Here is a 17515-nt window from a genome sequence, read left to right as displayed (position 1 = left end):
CCTAAAAGAGTTAGTAAGTCTGTAAAACATTTCAATAAAACGTTCAAATAGCATGTTTACATACATAGCATACAGATAAATTTCTGGAGTAAAGAGGGATTACTCTCCCATTATCTTTCTCTAATTCTTTCATTTCTCTCCCTTGTCTGACTTCCTAACATTGCTTGAAGCTTCCACTGCTTTGTCCTCATCGTTGGAGACATCGTTAGACATCATTCTTAGACAATGCGACCTTCCCTCTTGAATTCCACTTGCATGTCTCTGAGAGCTTATATGAATTTTCCGCTTCGACGCCCTGTTGTCACTACATTATCTGTGTTTAGCGGGACTTAGCCATTTTCCTCATGTATGTCTTTCAAATTGTAGTTATATAACTTTTCTCTCAGTCATTTGCTGTATCCCTCACCAGATGTGTCTAAACTGAGGCCCACTAGACTTAAGCACACCATTGTGGTTCCCACAGCTCAGTGAGCAGGGTCAAGATTTTAACTTTCTAATTCTGGGTACAGTCTCCTATGCCATCAGATAACATAATTACCCCGTAATATGCATGAGATATTGATTTGAGGAACAGAATTTTGTCTTAGTTCCTCTTAGTTTTATTATAATTAAGAATATAAATTATAAGTCAATATATGCATTAGATCCTAGTGATTCATAAGAGAGGTATCATTTGAATTTGTAGAATTTAAACATTTCTGTTATCTTTACTTATTATTTTACTACTTATAAATTAAGCTACTGAGAAAAATAAGACAGAACAATTCTGAAATTTAACGTTTGAATTATTTTCTGCAAAAATATGGCTAAGAATGATGATACATAAAAATGTTATTTATAAGGGGCTAAAATTAGTCAGTTTGGATGATTAATTTTTAAATTATAATTAAATATATTGAACATTTTCTGAATTATAAAAACATAACACAATCGTTTTCCTTTAGGCTAAATTTTGAACAAATGAAGGCTTTTAATTTTTATTGTCTTTTTCAGAATTTTTTTGCTTGCAGTTGCATTTTTTTCATTTTTTAAAAACAGATTGATCTTTATTTCATATTCTATTTAAGAAAAATTTTCAGTGATCAGAATTCTTGTGAGATCTGTATTTGTCCTAGCCAAATAATATATTTTAATGTTAATTAATCTTTTGCATAATCATCTATGGTGCTGGCCTATATGTGGCTTATGTTAGCTCTGAATGCCTCATTAGTCCAGTTTACAGAAACGCTGGCTCTTCTCAACAAACAGTGAGAAGATAATTTAATTCAGTTACTACTCTTCAGAAGAGGTGGGACGGTTTTAACTGTCCTCTGAATCCAGATTTATGAACTAGTCTTATGCTCTTAACTAGATTAGTTCCTTTTCCATTAACTGCTTAAAGTAGGACAGCTGTCTGAGCTGTTGGTTGTAAATTTGCCGATGTCTACTTCCTTAATCTCAGATACAAAAAGCAGCAGATAACAGGATCAAAGTTTCAGGACCTTCGTTTTTCACAGCCTGAAATGAGCATGGAGGGGCTCATGAATGGGAGATTGAAACGATGTGAGGAAGTGTTACATTGGAGAAAAAGGGATGACTTCTGTCATTAATCTTAATTAATTGCTAAGAGTTTTAAATCTTGAGTTATTAATACTGATGTTAAGCTCTTAATACACTTTTCATGCTCTGGCATCAGATACTCTTTTATGAGATAAGAAGTTTAGGAAGGAGAGAATGTGTGTGTGTGTGTGATAAAATATTTTCATTTACATATTTCAAATATTTCCTTGGGTTAATATTCAGAACTTCACCTTTTGACAGTTACTGTAGGGCAGTTAGGAATGATAGACAAGTACCAATAAATTCAAATAAAATCTCTAGGTATAGCAACAGCAGTAAATCTGAATAATATTACTTTCATGTTTACCAGCATACAAAATACTTCACTGAAGAGGAAACATCAGATTATGAGGTGATATAGAAGGAGAGAGAATCAAGAGCCAGAAAATGAGGAAGAAAAGAAAAGGAAAAAAGATGAAGAATAGGGAAGAGATATTATTTTAATTAATAATTTGCAGGCAATAGGAAAATGAAGTGTCATTTAAATAATAAACTATAAATTATGTTTTTAAGGTTGTATATTTCACTATTGCAGCCCTAATCACTTGGAAGTAAACGGATTGAAACTTGAAATGACTAAACAGTCTTTTCTTAAAATTTTGTTTTCCTTCCCTTCCTCCCTGTGTTGCTGTTCCACTAATGTTTGTCTAGTTAATACCTTTTTACCATTAAGTCTATATTATTATTCTGTGATATTTTTCAATGTGAAATTGCAACTAACTATATTGTTTATGAGAATTTTGGCCACAAAAAATGGCTTGTAACCCTTCAAGGGGAAATCTTTAAAAAACAGATAAGACTCAAAACTTCAAAAGTACGATTTTCGGATTATATCTCAAGTTCTCCATTTATTTGGACAAAATAAAAAGAAAAGCTCTGTCATGAAAATATAGAGCACACTGAATTATTTTAGTTTTTACACATATATCTTACCTCTAATGACAGTGAAGTAAATTTCAGTAGTAAAGTATAATCAGTAGCTTAGATATTCTTAAGTTTTCTACAAATTTAAAATCACAAATTTGGCTTTGAGATATATTATACTTTTCTTTTTGCAACAGTGTTTTCTTCCTTTAATGATTATCTTTAAATGTAAGTAGGAAAACATACAAATGAAACAGTGTTCATTTGTTTCGTTTATCAACCCATTTATTTTTGTACCTATTAATTAATTATTGAAGATGCAAAAATCAGCAGGCATTAAGGATTTAGATTTTATTTATAGTCTGTGGATAATAACAGCTTTGAATTGGACAATAACATGATGCAAAAGAAGTTAGAATTAGACTCTTGGAGGGTTCTCAAATTTGTAAAAGGAATGGAAATAGTATGTGTTTTCCTGAGTAGCTTAGCCCTATCTCAATGTTTCTGCCTTTGTAGTCTTTCATTATGGGCTCCAAAAGGAATCACATAAAAATTATGATATAGCAGGTCATATTATATGTGATATAACTGGTCAAATTGGTGGATTTGGTGGATTGTCAAGTGGTCAAGTGGATTCTTAGGTGAAAGAACACTTTTTTCCTAATATAAATCTACTCTGTTTTTTAGAACACAAATTTAGGTTCATTAACTGAAAAACAGGGATTATTGGCTTCAGCTATTTTTCTTGATTTGCCAGGGGTCTCCTTCCTTGCTTCTCGGGAATAAAACTTGGGTTTCCAATACTTCCAATGCTTCTATGAGTGTGTGTGTGTGCGCGCACATGCATATACTTGTGTGCATGGTGATGTTTGTGTCTAATGGGAGGTAGCAAGGTATTGTAGTTGAGGGAACTCATAATTTCAGGAGAGGGGAGTATATTTTATTTTTATACAGAAGGGTCAGAACTCCGATTCAGCTAACAGTCACTGAGCACCTACTATGTCTTATGTATGTTTAATTATCACATTTTTGTCCTATCTGTGCTGAGTCGGTGTCATACTGTTCTCATTTAACAGATGAAGAATATGAGATCTAGAGATGTTTGGTGAGTTTCCCAAGGGTACATTGCCGAATGTAACAGAATCTAGATTGAGAGTCAGGTTTTAAAATCCAGTGAGCGCTCGTTATTCCATGCTGTCATTTTACAGTGCAGCTCTTGATTCCTTTACCTATTCAGGCAATAACTGACTGACTTAGGGCAATTATACATGTAGGGAAGCACTTTTAAATTTCAGTTTTGAACCTGATTCTTCTGGTGCCTGTGTTATCAACTGTGTATCTGTGTTTTTACTGATAAGTTGCTTTGGCATATATTCAGAATGCATGCATATTACTCTATAATACACACACACAACATACATTTAATTATATAGGCATCTATAGATGATATTTAATATTTAGAAGTGGCAATAAATTCTACAGCAAGTTTATACAGAATAAGGAATTTTTACATCACAAGAAACCTTAGAAGTTGTGTAATTCAACTCCTTCGTATACTGCAACTTCCATCCCTACTTCAGTTCTCTCCAAGAGGGACAAGCGTGTTCAAAAGCACAAGAGGGATGAACTAGCTTATATATTCCAGGAATTGCACATTGCTTTTCAAACTGTAGCAAGAGATTGGCAGCTGAGAAGGTGAGTTATGCAAGAGATTAGGAGCTGGGAAAGTGAGTTATAGGAAGGAGGAAAAATTAGAGCTATTCCTATAGCCCTTGGTGGCATATTGGAAAGAACATTGCATTGGGAGTCAGGGGAGTTGGGATCTCGATACTGTCATTTATCAGCTTCAGTCCGGCGCAAATTTTCTAAACCTTCTGGTCTTCGGTCTTCTCATTTGTGTATAGAAAAATAAATGATCAAAAAGATACCTTTGAATTCTAGCAGTCTTGTTTTTTTAAAAAAATCTAATTTCAACCAACCCAGCTCTATGAATATGATATTTTTCCTATGCTCATAAGGGTATCCCCAAAACCCTGCACATTGCCCTCAGAGAGGAGGCCTTAACAATATTTGAACAGAATAATTCATGCAGGTGGAAATTCTAACTGATTGTTTAGAATATGTTTAAATTAATTCATACTTTTTTTAGTATATAGACATTTCATGAGGCCAGCAATAATGAATAAATAAATATTTTACAAGTTACTATAAGACTAAAAAATGGCATATATTCTGCATAGTATTTGAAAATATGTTCAAGGGACTATAAAAATACTATGATTCTAGATCCATAATGGATATCTTGCTACTGGTTACACTTTAAAATAATTTGAAAATAACTGCATATGAAAGAGAGTAAGGGAAATACAGATTTTAAGAGCTCTGTATATTTATTTAAATTTTATTCCAGTTTCCTCTCTATAAAATTTGTCTATTTCTCACTGATTTTCTTCTTTCAAAATAAGAGATCAATGTGTGATATTAGATTATCTCCATTGTCATTTTGATATGCTGTATTTTGCTGTCTTGTGTCACAACTGTAAAATAATTTAAACACAAGCTATCATTTTATTTAATACTGTTATAAGCAAATGAGTACTAATGTGTTCTTGTCATTAAATACATATAGATACTGGAACTGTTCTCCCATTGGGTCACATTGAAATTGATTTTCCAACTTGACCTAACAATAATGGACAAATGTTAAATGAAAATCAATCACTTTTACTTAAATCAGCCTAATAGACTCATTTTATTAAGTGGTCTTTTTACCTACAGCTAACTAGATGACAAATAACACTTGTCTAGCCTCTGACCTCTGGCCTCTGCCCTCCGGTCTGGCTTCTGAATGCGTTTAAAAAATCTCTCAGTACAGATCATGGTTTTATTCTTATATGACATATTCTTTATTAATTAGATGAAAGTATATTTCAGATATTTTTAATAAATAGAACAAAATCCTGAATTAATATTATTTCAATCACAAATTCATTCTTTTTAAAATCTGGGGTCTTGCTCTCATCCAGGCTGGAGTCCAGTGGCACAATCTTGGCTCTTTGCAGCCTTGAACTCCTGGGCTCAAGTGATCCTCCTACTTTAGCCTCCTGAGTAGCTGGAACTACAGATGCCTGTCACTGGGCCCAGTTTTTAATTACAAATTTTTAGGCCCTTAATATTTCAGATATTTCAAACATGTATCATGTTACTCTAATTATCAAAACAACTCACAGTAAAATATTTTTATTGCCATTTTAAAGATAAGGAAACTGAGACTTTAAAATGTCAAGTAAGTCTGGACATGGTGGCTCATGCCTGTAATCCCAGCATTTTAGAAGGCCAAGGTGGGAGGACTACTTGAGCCCAAGAGATTGAGGCTGCAGTGACCCTGCACTTCAGCCTGGGCAACAGAGCAAGACCTTGTCTCAAAAACAAACAACAACTATATAGAGATCTCAAGTTGCCAGATTCATGCAGGTAGGTAGGTAATAAGTGGTATTAACTCTAACTTTAAATAGGTTATTGAAAAATTTAGTTTGTGTAAATTCTGCTTTATGTTTCAAAATTTACTGGTCAGTTTTACAGAAAATTTACAGCAGTTTAGAGTTCAGTGTTTTAGTTATATTAATATGTTATAGGCCCAGGTGTTGAATTAAGAAAAATTTAACAATAAAATTGAAAAGGCCAACATATAAATGAGAAGTACTAGTGAACTATTTTTGTAACATAGGAATCACTAGTGAATATTTAAATATAATACATACAAAACATAAATATTAAGTATCTTAATCAGTCATATTATTGTAAATATTGGGGTCAGAAAATTATTTGTGGATTGATTTTTAAGCACCTACAGATATTGTCCAGAGGCCAAAACTTAAGAATAATTATAAAGTTATGTACTTTACTTAAAAAAATGAAATATAATTAGTGGTAGAAAATAAATCAACATGTTAGTCTTAATATTAAAATATTAAAATTGATTGTCATTTCTAACTTGTAAAATCAAAGCAAAAGGAGTTCTATCTGGAGGCTAAGATTATGACACAATCCCAAATTATATATTTCAAATATCAAAGCTCTCAGATTTACTATGGAAAAGCCATCATTTTTAGTTTAGGATACTGTTGGCACAGTCAAAATTTATTATTTATAATTCCCTCTTAAAATCTAGTTTTCAGAATCTTTTGTCATTTTAGACTTCCGTCAAATTTACTGTGAATTTACTGTTTATTTCCCAGATCATTCTGAGAGCTTGGGCTCTTATTTTGATCTATGGAGCAACTGATTTCACTAATCAAATTTATTTTTTGATGTATCTGAAAATAGTGTGCCCAAAATCATCTTACAAAAATTCAATCCTGAAATGGTTTTTAAAGTATTAATATCTCTTCAGGTACGTTAGTGAAAACTGAGGCAAATGGGCTGCCAGCCATTTTTTTGATGAGAAATCCTTAGTGTGTGAGTACTGGGAACTGAGGGTTGAGCATCTGGAGGTCAGCCTCCTCTTCAGTCTGCCTGCCTTCAACACTAGGTCCTGTGGTAGACACCTCAGTCCTTACATTCCCTATTTCACATGGAGGGGCCAAGGGTTCCCCATGATACAGCTGTCATAGAACTTGTTGTTTCAATGAGGCATCTTGAAAGACTTTCATGTTGTGGCATGCTAATATTATATAATATTTTGCTGAGAAAAAAATGTTTTATCAAATTATAAGAAATAGGAGGTTTCCTTTATTCCTAGGGCATCATTCTTTGTACTCCCTGTTGTATAAAATAATAATATTACTATTATTAATAATAATGATAAGATGGTTTTTATAACTGAAGGCATAAGAAAAATATCCATGTAAACTACATTTTAAGGCTTTTTATACTCTTTATAGCAAACAGTTTTTCTAATCATTTATAAACATTTACTGCTTTGTTTCTGAAATCTTAGAAATAATAAACAAGTGAAATTTTGGATTAATTAATAGTATTAATGAAAATACAACATATTCTCTGTAAGATTACAGATGAATATTAAAACTTAAATTATAAGTGCTATAATTTTTCTTTTTGGCATGTTGGAGCATTTAACACATGAGCATTTAAACACATTTCTGACTTTTCTAAATTTTTGGTGAAAATATTTTCTAGTAAGATTAGACAAAGGAAAATGAGCTACAAATTATCAACAGGTTCTCAAGAGAAAAAATTTTTTTCTTTAAAAAGTCTAGTGAATACTAGATAATCCCTACCTGCTGGGAATTTATTATGGTCTAGATGGAGTGGGGGATAAAGTAAAGCCTCAAAAATTATAACCCAAAGCAGAGCAAGCAAAATGCAATTAACAAATAAAAACAGAAGATAAAGCCAATTGTATAGTCAAAATGGATTCTAATTAGAATCTAATCTAATTAGAATTGTATATGATATATATTTATATATAAACAGCAAATAGTTTATATATACCTATTATATATATTTGAAAACTCCACAATTATAATTCCACATCAAATAATTTTGGTGGTTTAAAAAAATTTGCTAGAATTAGGACATGATAGGCATAAAATAAAATTAGCCATTTTTTCCTGAGTACCCACTATTTTCAGGCAGTCTTTGAAACCCCAAAATATTAAATACAAGTTTGTAATCTACTCAAAAGGGCAAGAATCCACATATACAATGTAAAATAATGAAATATTTAAACGTCAATTCAAGGCAGTAACAGAAGAGATTACACAAAAGTGTTGCCTAATTCGTTTCTAAATGAATTGTCTAGACATTAATTGCTGTTCGAGTTATTAAGGAAGAATACTTCAGACCAAGAGGTAAGGTGAGGTTTTATAGAGAGAGAGTTGAGTTAATCTTGAAGGATTTGTAGAGGTAGAGAAAGTAGGAACATTTACATTTGTTCTGGGACAGTGATTCAATTATTTTCTTTAGCAACTTTTGAGCTATATGTGGGGAAATAATAGAGAATAAATCTAAGTCCCGTTTGGTTGTTCTTTTTGTTGTTTTTGTTGTTGTTGTTGTTGTTGTTGTTTTTTGAGATAGAGTCTGTCTCTGTCCCCCAGGCTGGAATGCAGTGGCGCTATCTTGGCTCACTGCAACCTCTGCCTCCCAGGTTCAAGCAATTCTCCTGCCTCAGCCTCCTGAGAGCTGGGATTACAGCTGCCACCATGCCTGGCTAATTTTTGTATTTTTAGTAGAGACAGGGTTTCACCATGTTGGCTAGGCTGGTCTCAAACTCCTGACCATGAGTAATCCCCTTCCCTCAGCCTCCCAAAGTGCTGGGATTATAGGCATGAGCCACCACGCCCAGCAGAGTCCTGTTCAGTTCTGGAGAATGTAGTATATTAGACTAGCACTTAGCTATGAATGTCCAACAAATATTTATTGCTGTTTCTCAACTTTAAAATTTTAAATAAATCTGTGTCCCATCAGACAAAAATATTTTATTGAATTTTGTTTTCTAATTTTGTACTAAGACTTCATGAAAACAAGTTGGGTTTTTTGTTTGTTTAATTTTGTTTTCCTACAAGTATTATCTTGGTGACAGGCAGTATACTCTTGGAAGGACTGAAGGTAAGAGCAGAAGGTAACTGGGCTAATGCAGGAACCACCTTGTTAGGGCCCCCATGAGACAGTAGCACTCCATCAGAATGGGACAATCTGAGTTGAAAGGGGGATGCTAGCAGGACTTGATTACTATGTGGAGCTAGGTGTGTAGCAGAGAAGAGAGGGAGAGGAGAGAGAACCTGAGGCTGGTGCCATGGAGTTCAGCTTGAAAGAAAATACTGGAAATGCTCAGTAGAAAGTTAGAAATACTGGATTTGGCAGGAACGTCAGGCTTGGACATGCAGACTGAAGAGGCTTTTTTGATCATTCAAACTGTAGAGTGTTTAAGGGACTGAGGAACAGTCTGGTCTACTTTAATAATGGATATTTTCTCTCTCATGGGTCAAAAGTGGCATCTGTTTTGTTTTGTTTTTTAAGGTTTGAAATAGCATCTTGACGTCTTCTTGGCATAATGTTATTTTCCAATTCTTTGCCATTTTTGATAGCATGGAATGTACAAAAACTGAAGTATTGGAATAATCCACAATGGGAGTGGAGAGGGGAAAGAAGAAATAGTAGCTTTGGTTTGAAATGTTTTGAAGCTATTAAATTGCAGCAGCTATTTTCATAGCTTCTTTCTTTCAAGAGATACACTTTTGTAGCCACTGGAGATGTGGTCTTTTTTCTTCCTAAAATGGTGGAGGGTTTTGTAAATCGACAAGGGTAATAACTAAGAGATGAGGGTCTATGGGGTCTTAAGGGCCATTGTATCTGAAAAATGGGTGTTAAATAATGACATTTGTGAGGAATAGCACAAATAGTAACTATTAAATTCTTAAGTAGACTGCAGAAAGAATATGAATAGAGATGATATAGTAGTTTTGGGCTGTATTTCTTCAACTTTTTTAGGATTGATGATTCAGTGGTTTTAGTATGACTATTTAATTTAAAAGAAGTGAACAGATATTGAACAAAATAATAAATATTGAGTCAGAAATTTTTAGAAATGGAAGTTTTCTAATAGTTTTGTAGATTTTATTATTCAAAGACAGTAACATTGATATGATAGCTGTTCTTGTCCCTTAATCATAAAATTTCAAATATAATCATCAGTTATATACTTTATTTTTAAAATATTGGATGATAATTAATAAACTATAGTATTTGTAAACTGATGTATTTGCAGCAAACATTTGCAAGAATGAAATGTATTTACTAGCAGAAAGTAATTTTAGGTAAAATTTGATCAACTTGTTCAGGGCGGAACTTGGCTTAGGAGAAAACTAAAATTTATTCCATACCTTCTACATGCCATCTATTTTGCATTCCTTTTCTTATTTAATCCTCATATGAAATAGGCTTTCCACTATGTACGTTGGAGGTTAAAAAAGGTTAAACAGCTGGTAAGTTGTGACATTTAAACTCGGAGCTTCCTGACATCAAAGCTTCACTTACATTGGAGTTAGAAACTTAAAAAGATGATCTACCAATAAATAAATTCTTGGGCCACTGAAGACACTGAGATTTGTTCAGTACATTTCTATAAGCAATACTTATCATTTGTACTTTTTTAACCTGCCATATTAGCCTGTACTTTTCCAGGAAGACCATAGCGATAAGGATTATGACAGTATGGTCACCCACCTGGGACAGCGACAGCTGCTGCAGCTGAATCCAGTCCTTGTCATCATTAATGACCTGCATTTGACACTTTATCCTAGCCATCCTTGTTTAGTGTACAATGTCTTGCATTGGAATAATTACTACCTGTCACCCTCTATTTAACAGATAACTTTTAGTCATCCCAGATATGTAAGCATCATGTCATAATGTGCCAAACCCATGTTATTTCTGTGTTCTCATCCTGTTTGTGGGTACTTGCGTCCTCTGTCTTTCCTTTTTTATAATGTTCAAATACATTTTATACCTAAATTGATAAATTTTCATTCTGCCACTCATATTAAAAGGATTTTTCTTCTTAGTTTTATAATAATAGCCAGACATTTATTAAGAGGTAATATTTTCTGAACATAAAGCATGGCCACTGGATTTAGAGTCTCTTTATCCTGTTAAAAATATTGGAGAGCTAAAGGAGAAATCAGAGAAAGGAATAATAGTGCTGACTCAAAGAAATGATGATGATGAAATTCAAAGTGTTTAAATCATGTACAGAGCATATCATAATGCCTACATTAAAGACTTTGCTTTAATTAAAAGATCTAGGTTACCTACAGAGACTTTTCTCTGTTTCTCTGTTTCTGTTTCTCCTCCTCCTCCTCCTCCTCCTCCTTTCCTTCCTCCTCCCCTTCCTTCTCCTTCTTTGCATTTAGTTTGAAAGAGAGACAGGAGACAGACAGGCAGGGAATTCGCTAAGTTACTAAAGTGGAAATGGAAGAAACCTCCATCATGGTTTTAATCACGAATTTAAGTCATCATAATGGTGTATATTTATTGAATGGGTTTAGAAATTCTTTGTCTCAGAGATTGAAGGTTGAGACTTATTTTTAGATTTGTATAATCTTTGTTTTGCTTAAAACCCTATTCATAGGCATCTGTTATGGTTTATTTTACTTAGAAGAGTTAATCTAAAATGTGCTTCTGAATTTCTGTGTATCTTAATTTGACACTTTAAGAAAACAAAATAAGTCATGCTTGAAATTTGGAGTAACACGTGTTGTATTTATTATGTGACTTCAGCTTTATTTTCAAAAGTTCAGATTCAAATGTCAGCTTTTAAATTTACGTGCTTATTGGTTTTGATTGAGTTCTATAACCTGAGTCTCTTTTTAACAGCATTTTTCAACCAAGTCCTCTTATCTGAACCATAAAACAGAGAAGATAATTTGAGGGGGTATTTTCCCAATTCTCCTAAGGATGCCACATAACTAGCATAAGGCTTTGATGAGAAGTTAGTTTTTAATATATAACAGATGCCTTTGAGCACTCAGTCCTAATGTACTCATGGAATCCTGGTTAAGAAACGCTAATAGTTTAAAAAATAATTCCATCTTACACATTTTTTGCCACTATTTCTATCGTTAATTAAGAAAAAGTTTTGGTTTTGCAAGCTAGAAATGAGTACAGTCAACTAGCAATTTATTGTATTACTCGAAAAGGAGATTTCTATGAAGCTAAAATTAATTTCTCAAATACATACCTTCTGGATAAAGTATAATTTTATAACAGTAATGAAAAGGTAGGGCCAAAATCTGTTTTTACATGGGCTTATTCAAATCTATATTTGTGAAATTAAATTTATGAATACATTATGTTTGGGAAGAAGTCTTTTCCAGAGTTTTATAATATTTACTGACAAGGTACTTAAAAGTGGATACTAATTATTGTGCATGTCTATACATTTTTGCAATAAGTTGTGTTATCACTCAAAAGTGACCTTGTTAGTGAGGGGAAAGGCAAGAGAGATGTATAGTGCCTCTTGAGAGCAAGTGGAGTGATGCGTATCAGGAGAAGACACTAAAGATTTATTGTCTGTGGCGAAGGAAACACAGGTCTCTGCTTGTGCAGTAAGTGTTTTTGACATCACCCACAGTAAAGGGTGATTGGAGGCTATAGGTCAGAAAATGTTCTGCTGGGGCAAAAGAAAAAACTTTTTTTTTTAACACTATGAGTTTGTCTTGCTGTTTCATCTTTGTAGCGCTTAAAATATGAATGATGGTCATGCCAAACCAATCCTTGTTGTGAATAGGACCTTGCTATCCAAATAATCAGATTTACCTCACTGAACTAACATGCAAGAACAGATTCAGTTATAAGAGGGGGTAGCAATACAAAGCAGGATAATTACTTTTTTCTTTCAATTTCATATTTTGCTTATGAAAACTTTATTTCCTGTTTACACGAACTAGCTTAAAAACTGATAAATGGTTCATTTAGCCTTAAATTTGAAGGAAAAACTATTCTAATGGGAAGAACTGAAGAACTGTGAGTAGCTTATCTTAATGCCCTTAAAACAGCTTCATCTGACTGAGAAGTAAGGACTTTGATTCATTTAATACAGCTGGGTTCCTATTTGCTTCTGGCCAAAAGAAGCAGGTAGCTTAAACACAGAAGAGATTCACAGCAATTTGGATTATTACCTACATGGGCATTTAAATCTTCAGTAAGAAAAGATAAAGCATGGTTTCCCTTCTGTTCTGTATGGTATTTAGAGCCTAAGGTTTTAGGATTAGTACCCTTAGCTCATAGGATATAAACTGTATTGTATATATTTTTCTATAACTTTAGGTAACAGCAACCATTCTAAACAAATAAATGTCTCCAATTAAAAACAAAAACAGGGAGAATTTGTTGGTTCATCACCTATTCGTTTTTTTCTTATAAATGTATTTTATTAAAAGTGTTTTGATTTTCTCGAATTGATACAATATAACTGTAGTGGGTACTATGATGTGCTACCAGATACCCCTGCAGGATGGAGACACTCATTCCCTCATGCCAGAAGGGTTGGCTACTGACAATTTGCAGTTGAGCCCGTCTTCAGGAAATTCCCCTCCACCCAAGATTACAGCCCCTGCCTGGGGCTGCCCATATTCAATGATTGATTGATGTGAGATTGCAATGGTTGGCCTCCTGCCCTAATTAAGAATAGCTTGAAAGGCCATTCCAGCTCCAGAGCTTACCTGGGATTGGCTGAGACCTCTGTTACCAATGTGACACAGTCCAAATTCTCCTTTTGCCAAATCCTACTGCATTTCACAGAAATGGGTTGTTTCTGAAAACTTACCCCATTAAACTTCTCACACACAAATCTTCGTCTTAGAGTTTGTTTGCAGAGGCACATGACCTAACTTAGTAACCCGTGTTACTATCTTGCCATACCTAGATTCCAATTCCTGGTTGTACTTTTTACTAACCTTGTGCCTTGAAGCAAATTTTCAATCTTTCTAAACTTTTCTTCTTTTAAATATTTTAAATGAGGATTGTTATATAACAACACTTACCTCATATGGTTGTTTGAAGATTAAATGAGATAATAAAGCATAAAGTTCAGTGACTAAAACTTGGAAGGTTTTTAATAAATATTTGTTATTATTAGTTTTACCATGCTTACAATTATAATTAAAAAATTTGTATCTCTATTTCTCTCTGTCACCTTCATCTTACATTTTACCATTTTACATCTTCTACTTTGAAAAAACTTACTATCTCTGCTTTCAGCTTTTTTAAAAAAAAATTTAGGACCATTATGCAGTGAGCATATCTGGGGCATATATTTATTTGTAGGAACAAATGTATTAAAGTAGGGCATATTGTGATGGCTAAAATACATTTGATTTAGATTCTAGTTGGTTTAATTTAGACGTTTCTGACTCTATGGGGCTCCTTCATCCATTCTCATCATATCAGAGGTGGGATGACTAAATCTTCTAGAGAAAGATGTCAAATGAATACTATAAAAGAATTCTGAATGTCTGTGATACAAAGGTATCTAACAAAAACTATGTATTTTGGTTTCAACTTGTATTGGAGCTCTCAAGTCAGAAAATATAAAATTTCTTTCAGCTTTATTTTATGTTGTATAAACTCCCTGCTTTATTTTTTGTGAGATTTACATACGTTAATACCTGTGAAACACTTAAAAGATTGCCTGGCATAGAGTAAATGCATAAGAACTATTTTAGCCATTGATAACAATACATAAACAATCAGTGAATTTCTTCTAATAAAATGATGTAAGATGAATGATGGTTGCAATGAAAATCTGAAAGCTGAAATTGAAATGGGAATTTTAAAGGATAAGATTATTCCAGGGTTAGGTTAGCTATTGCTAAATAACAAAACTTAGGGCATGTTCCTAAAAAAGAGATTTCCATACTAGACTTTTGTACATATTGCTTAACCTACTTAGTGTTCTTTTTTTTTTTTTTTTTTTTTTTTTTTTTTTTTTTTTTTGAGACGGAGTCTCGCTCTGTCGCCCAGGCTGGAGTGCAGTGGCGCAATCTCGGCTCACTGCAAGCTCCGCCTCCTGGGTTCACGCCATTCTCCTGCCTCAGCCTCCCGAGTAGCTGGGACTACAGGCGCCCGCCACCACGCCCGGCTAATTTTTAGTATTTTTAGCAGAGACGGGGTTTCACCGTGTTAGCCAGGATGGTCTCGATCTCCTGACCTCGTGATCCACCCGCCTCGGCCTCCCAAAGTGCTGGGATTACAGGCGTGAGCCACCGCGCCCGGCCTTAGTGTTCTCCTATTGGGCAAGAAATTGATGCATATTTGCTTTCTCACCATTGCCTTCAGTGAACAATTTTTTATATAAGAAATGTGGCAGAAAGGAAAAGGCACGTCATACTCATTAATTAAATAACTCTGGTATAGAAGAGTCTATCTCCAGTAAAGCTGTTTGAAATCAACCCCAGATCATGAGTTAAATAATTCGGGTAATATTTTTAAAAACATGAATTTTTCTGCTTCAAATGCATTTATGCTTGATTTTAGAAAACTTAGAGTAGAAAATTGTGGTGTTGTTAGGCAATTACAAAACAACTCTGTAATTTTAATTAAATTTCTTTATCTTCCTGTTCGCAGGCGTCACTTTGTATGCTGAAAGCTCAAACTCTAGGGAGAAAACATTGGGGTAGAAAGGAGATTCAAAAGGGCAGAAGAGTCTGCCAGCAGTGGTGGACATGCTTAATGTATTTAAATGATTAATGGGCTATTGAAATTAAAATTGCCAGCACAAAGCATGTTGTACCAAACTCACAAATATATGTGTACCAACCATATGGGCTACAGCTTAGGCCAATGGCTTACTTTTATATTGTGACAGGCATAGTATAGGCAATTTTTTTTTTATTGTGAACGCTGAAAAGAATACCTTTTATTTGTCACACAAATTAGAACTATACACTTAAGTATAAGAACTCATGTTCACATTTTTCCCCCAAGCAGTGCAGTACATCATGTTTTTGGTGTGGTGCCAGAATATGATATTGTAAAAATCTGAACATTTTTCTCCTACTACAGCAGTTTAAAATGGTCTTGTGATTTAATGGTTTTTAATGAGTATAACAGTAGTAATTGTTCCTATATATAATACAATATTTTAGTCACAATGGATAACAAAGTAGCAATACTTAACGTAATGTGTTACTTTTTCAGCATTATTTAAATTTTTCTGTAGGGGCTGAATTAGTTATAGAGAGCTTGGCATGAAAATGCAGAGGCATTTAGAGTACATTTAATAGACTTGAATTCTAGAGCTCTCGCCTCTTCTGCCTTTCTGTCACTGTTCTGTGCTTCACAAAGATATCCTCTAGAGTAAAATATTTTGTAATTTGTATGAGCAGCACTACCAATGATATTAGGCTTTGCAAAGCCTCTGGCAGGTTTTAATTAGCTTGATTCAAACTCAGAAATGAATGACACTCTGCCTTCAGACTTAGCAAGAGAACTTGCCATTTTGTTCAGTGTCCTCCTTTCCTTTTCAACATCTTCATCTAAATGGTCAATAATTATGTTTATAATCAAACTCATGATAACTTTTGCAAAGTGTTGAAATATCCAGTTCCTAGAAATGAGGAATGGATAGGGCAGTCATTTATGATTAAAAACTAGATAAAGCAGTAACCAGACATCAAAATATTTCTTGTTTTTTCTTAAAAACAATTATTTAGTATTCTTAGGGGGTTTTAAAAACACTAGCACAGTGCTGGGTACATAATTGATGCTCAATATATACATAAGCGTTCAAGTTGTTACCTTGTTAGTGACACATAACATTTTATGATTTATGTATTTCTAGTTTAGATAACGGAACAAATCTGTTTGAGTATGGCACTATATACCCTGATAGATAGTACCTCTCTCAGGGTAGATACAAATTGCAAATTAGAGTTGGGAAAAAGTGGCCCAAGCAAGTGGCACAAAAAGTCACTTGCAGATAAAAAGCTTTCTGTGAGTATGTTACAGTGAAACTTTCAATGAAGATATGTCCAAATGCAGTTAATCAGAAACCAGCCAAACTGGCCTAAACATTTATGGATATTACAAACATTCTTCCAAAAATTTTTTTCTTCTGTTCAATTTTGTGCTGTTTTAAATGATTATATGTAATTAATTTTCAAGGAACTTAGTTGAGCCAAATGTGAATCTTTTGAGGTTTTCCTATTATTAGCAATTGCTTCATTAAGAATATGAAATGGGCACCTGGTTTTTTTAATGCTACTGTTGAGAATACAGTGATTGATTCCTATTTATAACTGAATTAAAAGCTTAATTAAGTTTATGAGTGTTTTAAAACTGTATAAAGTTAAGGCTAATGTATTTATTAAAAGTAAAAATTATTAATACATTTTTCTTCTTTGCAACAAAGATTAAAATGAAAAATGCTTTAAAATGATTGAATGAATAATCAATTATCCATTGCTTGCTGACTTTCTGCCTAGCATTATACAATGATAGAAGAAAATAGAAAATATAAGTCTAGTTTTTACCATTGTGTAGTACAGTGGTAGAGTGTAGTACCTTTAGTGTGGTACTACTAGTGTAGTAC

At 33.5% G+C, this 17515-nt stretch overlaps 1 protein-coding gene across 1 annotated transcript in view; it reads left to right on the top strand.

Annotated features, from left to right (window-relative positions):
• The window catches only part of ANTXR2 (ANTXR cell adhesion molecule 2), a 159369-nt gene that overhangs the window by 109569 nt on the left and 32285 nt on the right, over positions 1-17515 (top strand). The window lies entirely within an intron of this gene.

This window comes from Gorilla gorilla, chromosome 3, assembly GCF_029281585.2.
Source record: "Gorilla gorilla gorilla isolate KB3781 chromosome 3, NHGRI_mGorGor1-v2.1_pri, whole genome shotgun sequence".
NCBI lineage: Eukaryota > Metazoa > Chordata > Mammalia > Primates > Hominidae > Gorilla > Gorilla gorilla.
The sequence above is the reverse complement of the archived record's forward strand: the minus strand, read 5'-3'. Positions and strand labels throughout refer to the sequence as shown.